Genomic DNA, 12,031 nt, shown 5'->3' with positions numbered 1-12,031 from the left:
CGTTTTATTGATTTATTTTTATATTTTTTTTTATTTTTGAACAGATTTTAGAATAAATTTAAGTGTTTTTGTGTGATTCCTTATAAACTAGAATTATCAGAGCTTAAATTATCTTTGCGACAGATATTAAATATTTCTAATAGTGATATAGTATATTGCACAAATGTCTGGAAAAATTAGATATTTTCACGTTCAGTCATACTTAGATTTATTGTTTAAAGTGAAAAGTAATATCACTTGATATCAAGCTGTCCGAGACGGAAATAGATCCTGCAATTTGTGTTTGCAAGAGCAAAGCTCCTAATAAGCTCAAAACTCAAAATAAGTTAAAAACTAGTGGTTCATGGAATCGTGCCTTAAGACAAATTACTGGAACTTCTACCAAAAATAAAATTTGTTTGATAATTTTTAAAAAAATTTGATTTTTTTTATATATCTTGAATTCTTCTGAAAATTTTAAACTTTTTTTTCAAAGCAATCGAATTTCGAGGCTGTTTTAGAGAAGAAATATCAAAGCGCGTAAGCGTCGTGTCGCAGTATAGCGGAAAAACATTGGTACGGAACCCACAAAAATGTAAAATAATTCATACTTATTATTAAAATATCTAATTCCTCACCGTCATATGGCATTTTTTTACTTTTTTTTACTCGGTCTCAGAAACCGCTAGACCTGCCTCCGCAAAAATTTAAACAATACTTCCGTCCATAAAAATAATATTATAAATTAGAATTTGCTGATATTAAAAGAAGAATGAAGAAAAAAAATGGAATGAAGATAGAAGTTGAAAGAATTAGAAATTTGATATGAAAAAGCAATAATTGAAGACAATAAGAAAAAGAAAATGAAGAATATAGAATAGGATATATATAAAATGTCTTTTGAAATATTTAAATCGGACGTTCCGATCTCTCAAAAACTGAATTACCATTTTTGGATTTTTTTGCCCCGTATCTTTGCCAGAAACTAATCACCACTCCTCCCAATCATTACGAATTAATCGGATGCTTTTGAATCATTCAAATCTGTTGATCCGTGCGCCCGAAAACGTGGACGAAAAATTGTATTCATACATACATACACACACACATCCATTTTTTCTAAGGTATGCCAAAATGTTCAGAGACCGCTGAAACGTAAAGATATGCAAAAAAATTTATTTTCGATTTTTAGACGATTACAATAACTTACCCTACAAGAAATTAATACAGATTTTGTATCATTTTGTAATGTGATTAAATCAATGTAACAAAATCCTTAACCCCATATTATAATTGTCTCCGTTATCTTGAAGCAAATGCATGCGTGTTTCATATTTTTAGCAGCTAGTTTGCATAATCTTCTTAGAGCAATTTGCAGTTATGCTAAACCATAGAGATCACAAACAATTTTAGATATTCAGTTTGCGGTCTGACAGTGCCCCGATGAAATTATCTCACTAAACAAACTAGCGCAATAACAAGTAAAGATGTTCCTCGTACTGAATTGGTGCTGTTCCCCACAGTTGGCAAACAAAGTATATTAAATGCCGGCAAATATTCCGCAGTACATATATTGAGTTGCAAATATGATACAATTTAGATACATCTGAAAATAACAACAACTATTACTTAATGACTATACTAAAACTTTTTCATATTTGTTCGTTGATTTAACAATTTCGCATTATTGAAGTAAAACTTCTTTAGGCGCGCCTAAGAGGTAACTCAAGGAAAATGCAACGGAAATTAATTACGCCACAAATAGTGTTGATGTGATTGAGATCGTTTTGTCACGTGATATATATATTTTTGCCTCTATATTCGGAATTATGTGGATTCCAAAACGTCAAATGTAAACCAACTTTTGAAGTTATGTCATTATATCTAGGCAAAACGAAAATAATTAATAATTTAAAAAATTAGCTGTTGGTGAATTGAAGTTTCCCACAAAATTTACACAATCGTAGCTCTTCTAGTAATCCGAAATAAAAAGGAAAAAAAATCTACTAATCTAGAATATTCGCTATGGTATATACCATAGGTGGGGAACCTGCGGCCCCGAGGCCGCATGCGGCCTCCGGGAGGTTCTTGTGCGGCCCCTTGCCTTCTAGTACAAAATAGCAGGGTCATATTGTAACAAAGTCAAAAACAGTTATATTGTAACATTACAGCAGATTACTAGCCTCAAACACAGACTCTTAGGCAGATACAAAATAGAGATGTAATATATTATATTAATATTATTTAATATAAGCAATATTTTCGATTTCGCAAGACATCGCATATTATATGATTCAGTGCAAAAGAATCGTTAGCACCCGGGTTGAAGATTTTTATGCGTATCCGTAGTAAAATGATAAAAATTTATACTTCTCGCAACCAAAAGCAAATCCGCAGATTTGGCAGAGATCGGATCAACCAGATTTTACCTAGATATATTGGCAATGTTATGAGACCATAGTTATAAAATGACACAAAACTATACCTTTTTTCATAAAATATAAAAATATATTTTTAAGAAATGCTGTAGGCAAAATATGTGTCCGTATTTATTTGCACATAATATATAGAATTTATTTATATTTAAATCTTGAAATATAAATATAGAGTAAGGTATTTGAAATGAGAACAACTCAAATGCAAAATATAAATTAACAATACATTTTGTGCATAATAAATACATATTATAATTAAAATATTTCTTTCACGTAAATTATTGTTAGTTTATACATTATCAAATATTACGCTTATTTTCATGGGTAAACATTATTATTCTCTAAATGGAGTAGGTACATCATTTATTAATAATATTTTTAATTATATTCTTAAATATCTGTCAATAGTGTCTAGGTATATTTCTTTTAGAAGTAGGTAACGCAGCGTTTAATGCATTAATCCTTCTTTTGTTATGATAACTATTGACATGAATGACAACAAGCAGGAATATTCATACCGAAAGTTCACAAATGAATTTTTTTTCTAAAGCTGGAAACTCCCTAAATTAACCGTTAACACCTTAGTTTGCAAAATAAAAATCTATCAGTGAATTCAATGGTATAAGAAAAATATATAATTTTTTATTCCAAATAATTATGTAACAATAAGAATATGAAAATCAAATTCAAATCAAATGACTTTAATATCATTTTTATATAAAAAATGAATGTTTAAATGAAATTAAAACGAACTATAAAATTCCATTGTATTGAAACGAAGTCTATTTTATCTCATTACATACGTTCGAAACATACCAATTTTTTTCCAAGCTTCAAGAAAAGTTTTACATCTTGACATTTATTGGTCATTTTGTCATAAATTGCTCAGTTTCCAAGTAAAAAACTGGCGAACAAAAAGCAAAGCCAAATAAGTCTCTGAACTTAGTGTTAAAAAAAAATTATTGTATTTTTTGTAATATTATTATATTATTTTATATATTATTATTATATATTATATTATATTTAAAATTTTGAAGTATTTTATTTACTTTTTTCTATATAATGCGATAAATTGTTAAAACTATAAAAAACTATAATAATTTCACAAAAGTCACTTTTTATGTCAATCCGCTTATGCGGCCTCTTTCATTGCTGCCTAATTTAAGTGCGGCCTCTAATGGCAAAAAGGTTCCCCACCTCTGGTATATACTATGAACAAGTTGATTTTTTTTTTTTTTTTTGACAAACTGGCGACAGTTTGAAAAAATACCGTTTTTTAACCACTTTATTGAGTTACGCACGTTTTTAAATATAGCAAACATTGAAAATTGGCAATATATCAGAGAAGAGTTTATAGAGAAGATTTTTTGAAAATTTTATGTATAATATTAAAGGTTAAATTTAAAATTAAATTTTTAAATTTTAAAAGAACTTTAGAAATCGTGGTCATCGTATCGAGAGACGGTTTTAAAGCTTCTCAAAAAGAAGGAAGCAAAAGATAATTATCATGGTCAAACTCCAAAAAATAACACATAGATATCCTTCAATAATTGTACTTTGAAAATATGAACAAAAGGAAAAACGATTTGTTTGAATTTCTACACTGGAACCAACATTTTATCATCGCAATTTTAAATGTTTAATCTTAATTTCTTATTAACTTCCCGAACGAGAAGTTTATGTTTTCATCAAAAAATCCGATTCGCTAATTTTATGTTTTCTCGACGTTTCAAGCCATTCTGAATCGAATGAGACCAAATTTGGAAAAAGTATGTGCGTGTGTGCGTGTGAACAGATTTTTCGCCGTAAATCGACATTTTCTCAAAAAACGGCTGAACCAATTTAAAAAATTAAAAAACTATTCTTAAAGTATCTTCACGAGGACTATTGTTTGAAAATTCAAAAACCGTTCGAAAGATATTGGTTGGGAATGGTGCAGATTAGTTTTTGGTAGAGATCGGCCGAGCCGTTTTCTCGTAATAAAGTTTTTTTTTTTAAAAAAAACCGACGATATTTATATATTTTTTTTGACGGTAGATACCATAGCCTTGTGGATTATACTAAAATATCACGGCCCTACGACAAGTCGTTTAATTTTGAAAATTATTCAAAGTTTGCAAAAATTAATATCGGTTTTTTCGCATTTGTCAAAATTAGACCTTTGATCGATGTTTTCTCAAAAATGCCTAAAGAGATTTCAAAAATTTAAAAGTAATTTGATGTATCTCAATGAGGACTATCGTTTGTCAGATTTGTGAGACGATCTGCCGAACCGTTTCTTTGTAATTTCAAAAAATGTTAAAATTTTCGTCCACATTTAAGCTCAAATTACCGAATCGATTTTAAAAAATCAAAAACTGTTTGAAAGGTATTAGTTGGCAATAATACTGATTAGTTTTAGATGAAAATCTACCGAGCCGTTTTCTTGTAATTAACTGTTGAAAAAAATTTAAGCCGATTTTTATGAAACTTTCTTAGGCGATGTATATCATGGTCTTATAGAACTTACTGAAATATTACGGCCTTACGACAAGTAGTTTAATTTTAAAAATTCCTCACAGTTTGAGAAAATGAGTAGTTTTGTTGACGTTTGTTAAAATTAAAATTAGATGATTTACTTGGTATAACGATAGATTATTTGGTCTTAATGAACATACTAAACCATTAACGTCTTACGAAAACTGATTCAATTATAAAAATTATTGATTTGTGAAAATTTGCTTTAAGAAAATACTCCGAGTTAACGTGTTCGTTCGTTTTCAATTATGTGTAATAAATCCTCTCGGAATACTTCTAATCACTCATAAATTAATTTATTATTGATTAAGTCGAATGTTTACACATATCGGGAAGTTCATGTAACTTGCCTCAAGGCTAAATACCAAAACCAACTAGTTTATTAATTCGATTATTTAAGCATAGGGAAAAGCTTATGAAACTTTTCTCATGACAAAAGGCGACTTACACCTAGTTTATGTCATGTTTTGAAATAAGCAAAAATATAAGCTATATATAATAAATATAAATATTATATACATATATTTTTATATATTTACACAACGTACATGATTCAGTCAGAATATAAAATGATAAAAAAAGGAAAACGCAGCTCAAAAATACTATTTTGTACGTGGATAATCCGCTAATCCTCGCCCAAAAGTAGCATTTTTCTGCTAATGATAATAACTCAACATTATGAAAAGCTAATTGAAATCCACTCGAGATTAAACCGCACGCGGCTGAACAAATCGAGCTTTTACCAGAGAGAGCCGCCGCCGCCACCAGGGCGCCCCGTTTGAGAGCGTATCGTCCGCGGCAATCAAGCCTGACATATTGCACAATGGTGGCAGAATTAGTATAATTCATAAGGTCTTCCTTCCCGAGCGTTTTCAGTTATTTATCGTTTCATTTATTTGCATGAATTTCGGGCAGAAGGAAATTAGATTTTGCCGCTACGGCACGCATTCGTTTCGAGGGATGGCGAATGCGACACGACGCAACGCAACGCCCGCCCACCGATGTATTTGCGGTATTTGCTAATCCGCGCGAGACCTTGGCGACAATTTACTATACTCTGACTTACACACAGGGTACCATCATGATACTTGCCAAGGAGTTCGCGAGAGAACATTTGCTGCTCGCTGAATCGAATTTCGGTATTATGCAAACTGGAATTTTATATTTTCTACTTGAATAGAAATTTGCTACGGCGTGTATAAAATTAGGTAATAAAAGAATACTACTTGTAGTACAATAACCACATCTACAGATAAGATCTTATATCGGTCAACAAATATCAAAATTACGTACACGAAAATAGACGTCATCCGAAGCAGAAGCAACTCATACTATATAAAATTAGATCAACATCCAAACTCAGCATAGCAATTAATTAACAACTATGATCCAACCAAGAGTCTCAATAAAAGAAGCCAAAAAACTTAATAAATTAATTTGAGTTTTTTTTCTTACATTTACAATTACCTACAGAGGCATCTCTTCCCCCGGCTAATCTTATAATTATAAATTACACCATGTGGTATCGTTATAAAAAACTATTAAATTGAGCAAGCGAACGTTCACAATTAGTAGCCTGACAGATTTTTTGAAATACAAATAATTAATATTCAGTGAAGTATTCTGTAAAATTTCTAACATTTTTGTCCTAATTGTATTACTTTTATGACAATAATATAATCTTAACATTATTTCTTTAATACTGTATATTTGTATTACTTACCGGCAAACGTTGTTTTGCTAAGAATCAAAAATATTAATACTTTAAGTGTATAAGGATGTGTTGTTTGAATGCTATATATACTGAAGTATTATAAAAACAATAAACCCCATTAGTTTGTCTATATTTTGTCAATACAATCAAACAAAGATTTATACACTTTCTATAGAAAACATAGTATAATCATCCAAGTCTTTTTTGGTCTTTAGACTTATTGATTACGTTTCAAGTTTTTCAGATTCTTTTTGGATTTTGGATTTTGTGTATAATTGTAAATAATACTACTGAGCTTATACAAAATTTTCAAATTTTTGCGAGGAGAGATAGAAATGATTAAGTATCTCTTCTTTGACCTGCTTTTTGAAAAGTTTCAAGTAACATTTGGTGAATTAAAGTAAATTTAATAAAAAGTATATATGTAGAGCAGGGCGAGGCACAAAGGTCCAATTTGACTTTGGGCAAATATGAACTATATTGTGAAAACCATAACAATTATATCACAACAAATAACACATATCAAACGAACAATTATCTGACTACGTTCAGTAAACTGCATTCCACTTCATCATTGTAGAAATGTCCTTTTCTGATATCTTTTAAAAATTTGTTATCTAGACCTTTATACTTTTTTAAAGGTATTTTACAAAATAATTACATTTTTGAGTAATGCTAAAAAACTAACAACATTTACTAACGTTTTTATATATAAATAAAACTACAAACAAAACTACTTACTACTGGCCAAATCGGGCCGTTTTCGAGTTTTACCGAATCATTTGATCGTGAGCTCTATTTTAATATATAAGATATGATTTGTATTTGTAATTATTCAGATTTATAAAATCATCATATAACTTTGTGAAACAGGAATAATTGACAAGTAAGTAAGCTTGATGTAAAGTCTCTAAAAATATTTTTACTCTATTAACTAATGTTCACTTATTTATTTAACAATTTGAAATTTAATTTGTTTAAGTCGTCAGATTTAATTTAAAACTTCGATGTGAATTAATCAATAATGCAATAATTTTAAAAAATAAGAACCAAAATCTAACTATATATTATAAAAAGATTATGATCATAACTTCAATTTCGATGTTGTAACAGTGGGTGCCGTAACAGCTGTATCTTCAGAAATAGTTAAATCTCCAATATTAACAACCAGAGACTTATTAATTTTATACATACATTTGATACTTAAAAAAATACTATTTTAATAACTATGACTGAATGCTATACAGAAGTAGTAGTATTAAGGCTATAGGTGGTACGACTAAGGCGACTAAGGGCTAGTACATTTTTAAAAAATGTAAAAAATACCCGTTTGGATAAGAAATTAATTTCCAGTAATTGTTCATCTCACACCAACTAAAATTCAGCAAATGGAAAATGTTATACTCTAATTGCACTGATTATTACTGAACCATTTTCTTGAAGACTCCAGCTTTAGCAAACTTACCATAGGTTGAAAAGGTCACATTTTTCATAATGCAACGAAGTGTTGATCAAATAAAAGCTCCATATAAAGAATGAGGTGCTTTTTGCTTAATAATTCTGCCAAAATTAAGATTTGTACAATAAAGACAGCAATAAAAAAACTTCAAGAAATTTTCTCCGCATTCATCTCCCAACTCGATTCGATGCGACCGGGGTGCGTCTTGTGTGCGTCCTCTTGCCGCACCAAAAAATATACACAGTTGTTACGTACGTAGAACTTGTTAGTTTGCCAAATTAAATTTGAATATTTGAAACTTCTATGTTTCTCGCATCCTTTTAGAGTCGTGTTTCTTTTACTTGGCCTTCGCAACCCGGCTGAGCTAAGCTCGGGGCACAGCTCTCACGCGACGTTGAGAGAAATATTTCATATTAATATTTACATGAAAGTAAAGTACGCCGCGACGCCCGGGCAGCCGGCAGCATGATTCACTTTTCGGTCGTGTTAACGCCGAGCGACCCGCGAAAAACGACTCCGGGCACAAATATTGTAATCGATAAAAAAGGTGCATCTAAACATTACGAACGATCGATTTCATCAAACGACTTTCATTACATCTATACCCAATTTAATGGTTAAACTAATAACAACATTCTAATTGATACACATCAATTCCTAATAGACACAATTTTAATTAGTAATATTATTAATTAGTGAATAGTAATATAAGTTATATATATATATATATATATATATATATATATATATATTGTATGATTCTGAATTTGATGTTGACAACATCATTATGTTTACAACAACATAAAAATAATTCAAAAACTCCGAAACAATTTAAAACTATGATAGCAGAGCATATTTATACTTCAAAACCCAATATGGACTTTTCTAACCCGACTGTACTACAATTCGAACAAAATTTATTCAAACGAAGAATTATAGAAGGATCTTTTTTAACTATTTACAGCAATAAAACAATAAATAAACAAAATGAACTTAACACGCTGTACGACACAAATCTCTTTTATTTAGATAGTATTTCCAAATTTCTCACAGAACAATAAAAACGACGCGCAAAGTATTTGCAATTCGTTCCACACATGTGTAGAATCTTGGTAAAAATATTTTTTAAAAATGTCTTTCTCCATTATATCTTCAACCAGTCTACGAATAACACACTATCTATTTGTGATTTTTTTAAATTAGTATTTTGTGAAAATATTGTGTAATTTTAAGTTTAATGTTTATAATTCATAGTGTAGTGCATTACCATATCTTGATGGATTATTAAAATTTTCCAATTTAACACTAAGAATAACTAATTGTAAGTACTATTTACTATTTTATTTTTTATTTTCACTCCAATTTAATTATTTTAGTTTGTAATTTTATTTTTAGTTTCCACTGAATAAAGGTTAAGATTATAGCCGAAACGTATGGATTTAAAATAATTTATGCGTTATGCCCAATTATTAGACTTTGTCAATATATATATATATATATATATATATATATATTTGTAGTATGAAAAAATTATGAGTAACGTGAACCGTTGCTTCCACGGCAGAGAGCGTAATAAGTGGGACAAAATAATACAATGTGATCGTGTTATGATAACTGTCTCATCTATTTATGCAAATGGTTATATTGCGGACACAATGTTGTATTTCGATATGTAATTGTGTGCGATCTAATATCCTGTTCCAGATGTCGACTCCTGATGGCTATTATTCAACGTTCCTGCTGTTACATCACAATCCGATTACTTTATTAAAAAGTAATATCCTATTATATACATACATACATACATATTATATATATATATATATATATATATATATATATATCAGGGTGTATATTAGGGTGGGTCAAATTGTAGAAAACAAAATAGAAAACATATGATCGATTGGCACTGATCTGGTTCTATAATCCATTTCCAGAACCTTTACCGAAAAAACATACCGCCATTTTTCTTATTTTGTGTCAGAAAGATTTCAATCAAGTTTATTCTCTAATACTGAACTAATGCATTAAAAAATTTTAAAGAAGTTTTTATGGCTAGCTATGGTATGTGTGACGATTTTAGAGTTTGAAAATTCTTACAAGTTATTAGCACCAACACGGTTGGAATCGAACCCGGGACTAGTAAAAGTTTTTCTGCGCAACAATGTTCTGCTTTTTATTCTGTACTTATAAAACAGAGTTAAAAAAAATATTCTGTACTTGGTTAAAGTAAAATATCCAAGTCAAAGTTTTACCTTGTTACTTAATATTCAAAGTTCATCAATATTCATAGAGATAAAATAAATAAATTGGCGAGACTGGGTACGATTTTGCCAGGGTACGGTAGTGACAGTCGTCGTAACAGCTAAACTATAATTACTGATTTTGTGATAGGGTCCAAAGAGGGAAAGATGAGTATGATTGTTTGAACAAGTTATCATAATTGCTAGGACGGTTGTGACACTCACCTTCTTCTTGTATTATTTGGTTTTATGATTATTATTTTTTCTCTTCTAACGCATCAAAAAAAGGCTGAAGAGGACGGAGTTATTAGAATTGACACATTGATTGCATATCTACATTATTCTTCATTACATTCCTTTATTATTTTTTATTTAGACTAGGATAGTTAAAGATATGAGGTTATATAAGCATTAGTTATTAAGTACTTATATAGTAATCAGCAAATAGTAACAGCATATATCCACACTAGAAATAATTACCATCGGGTAATTTTTCTAAATAAACCATATATTATAACAAACCAATTACTAAATGTCTTCACTAAGACAGATTGTAATTTGAATGGTAAATAAGAAAAAAAAATATTTTTGAACAGCAATGAGAACCAAATAGTCCTATAAGCTGTTGTGCTGATTTGACTTAATTCTAGTCTGTTTGACAGATAGCAATCCAAACAGTTGTCACATCTCTGTATGATATATTATTATTATCAATTTCTGTAAGATGTCGAGTAATTTATTGGTGCAGCAATGACGGGTGAGGGCTATTTTCACTTGGAAACATATTGCTATCTATATTTCCAAGTAAAAATCGTTGTCACTGCTGCTTGACAACAGGCTGCTCGAAGTGGGTATCGAACCCGGGACCCCAGATCCAGGTCCAGTCGTGTTTTATGATTAATCAATCGTATTTAAGAACAGTATTTCAAAATTTACACGTAGACAAGTGTTCAAATTACTATTTAATTTACTTTTTTTTCAGGTGAGTGGTGAATTAACTTAATCATCAAATGGCACAACCGTACCCATACAAAGCAATGATATATTTTAGTAATTGTTAATAAAAACTTGTTCTGTTTTTCCCTTGACTGTTCCCTTTAATAACTCAACAAGCCGCATTTTTCAGGCAGCCAGAGAAGAGGCGATACGACATATTGATGGCTTTATGCGTTTGCGGGCGGCTGCTGTCGCTCCGGGAGAGTTGGCCCGTTCGATTTGAATATAATATATTGTGACGATCATAATATCGTAGTCACGGGTAAGGCGCACCTGTTCCTTTTGCCTTCCGTCCATCCCACACTGCGCGGCGTCGTCCTTTTGCCCATCGGACTCGTTCGTTCTGGGGATGAGCTTTTGATATGAGCTTTCGATCGGAACGGAACGGGAGACTCCTTTGAATAAGATTCGTCAGCGCACACCGTGCTTTTTTATTTTATTGTAATAAATTGTGATATATACATATTGGATGCAAAGATAAAATAGTTAAAATAACTAGTGGTTTATGGCATCGTGCCTTAAGGCAAATTGCTGGAACTTTCCGTACCGTAACAAAATGTTCGAGAAATATTGAATGTTTTCAAATAGATTATTATAAATATTGTAACATTGCTTAATATTTATAAGGATTATATAAACTGAATTGCAAAGTTGAAATTATTTGTTTAAAGTATATTAGAAATAAAAC

This window comes from Ctenocephalides felis, unplaced genomic scaffold (assembly GCF_003426905.1).
Source record: "Ctenocephalides felis isolate EL2017-DRISC unplaced genomic scaffold, ASM342690v1 CF-g0.4_SCAFFOLD_01886, whole genome shotgun sequence".
NCBI classification, from domain to species: domain Eukaryota; kingdom Metazoa; phylum Arthropoda; class Insecta; order Siphonaptera; family Pulicidae; genus Ctenocephalides; species Ctenocephalides felis.
Note: the sequence above shows the minus strand (reverse complement) of the source record.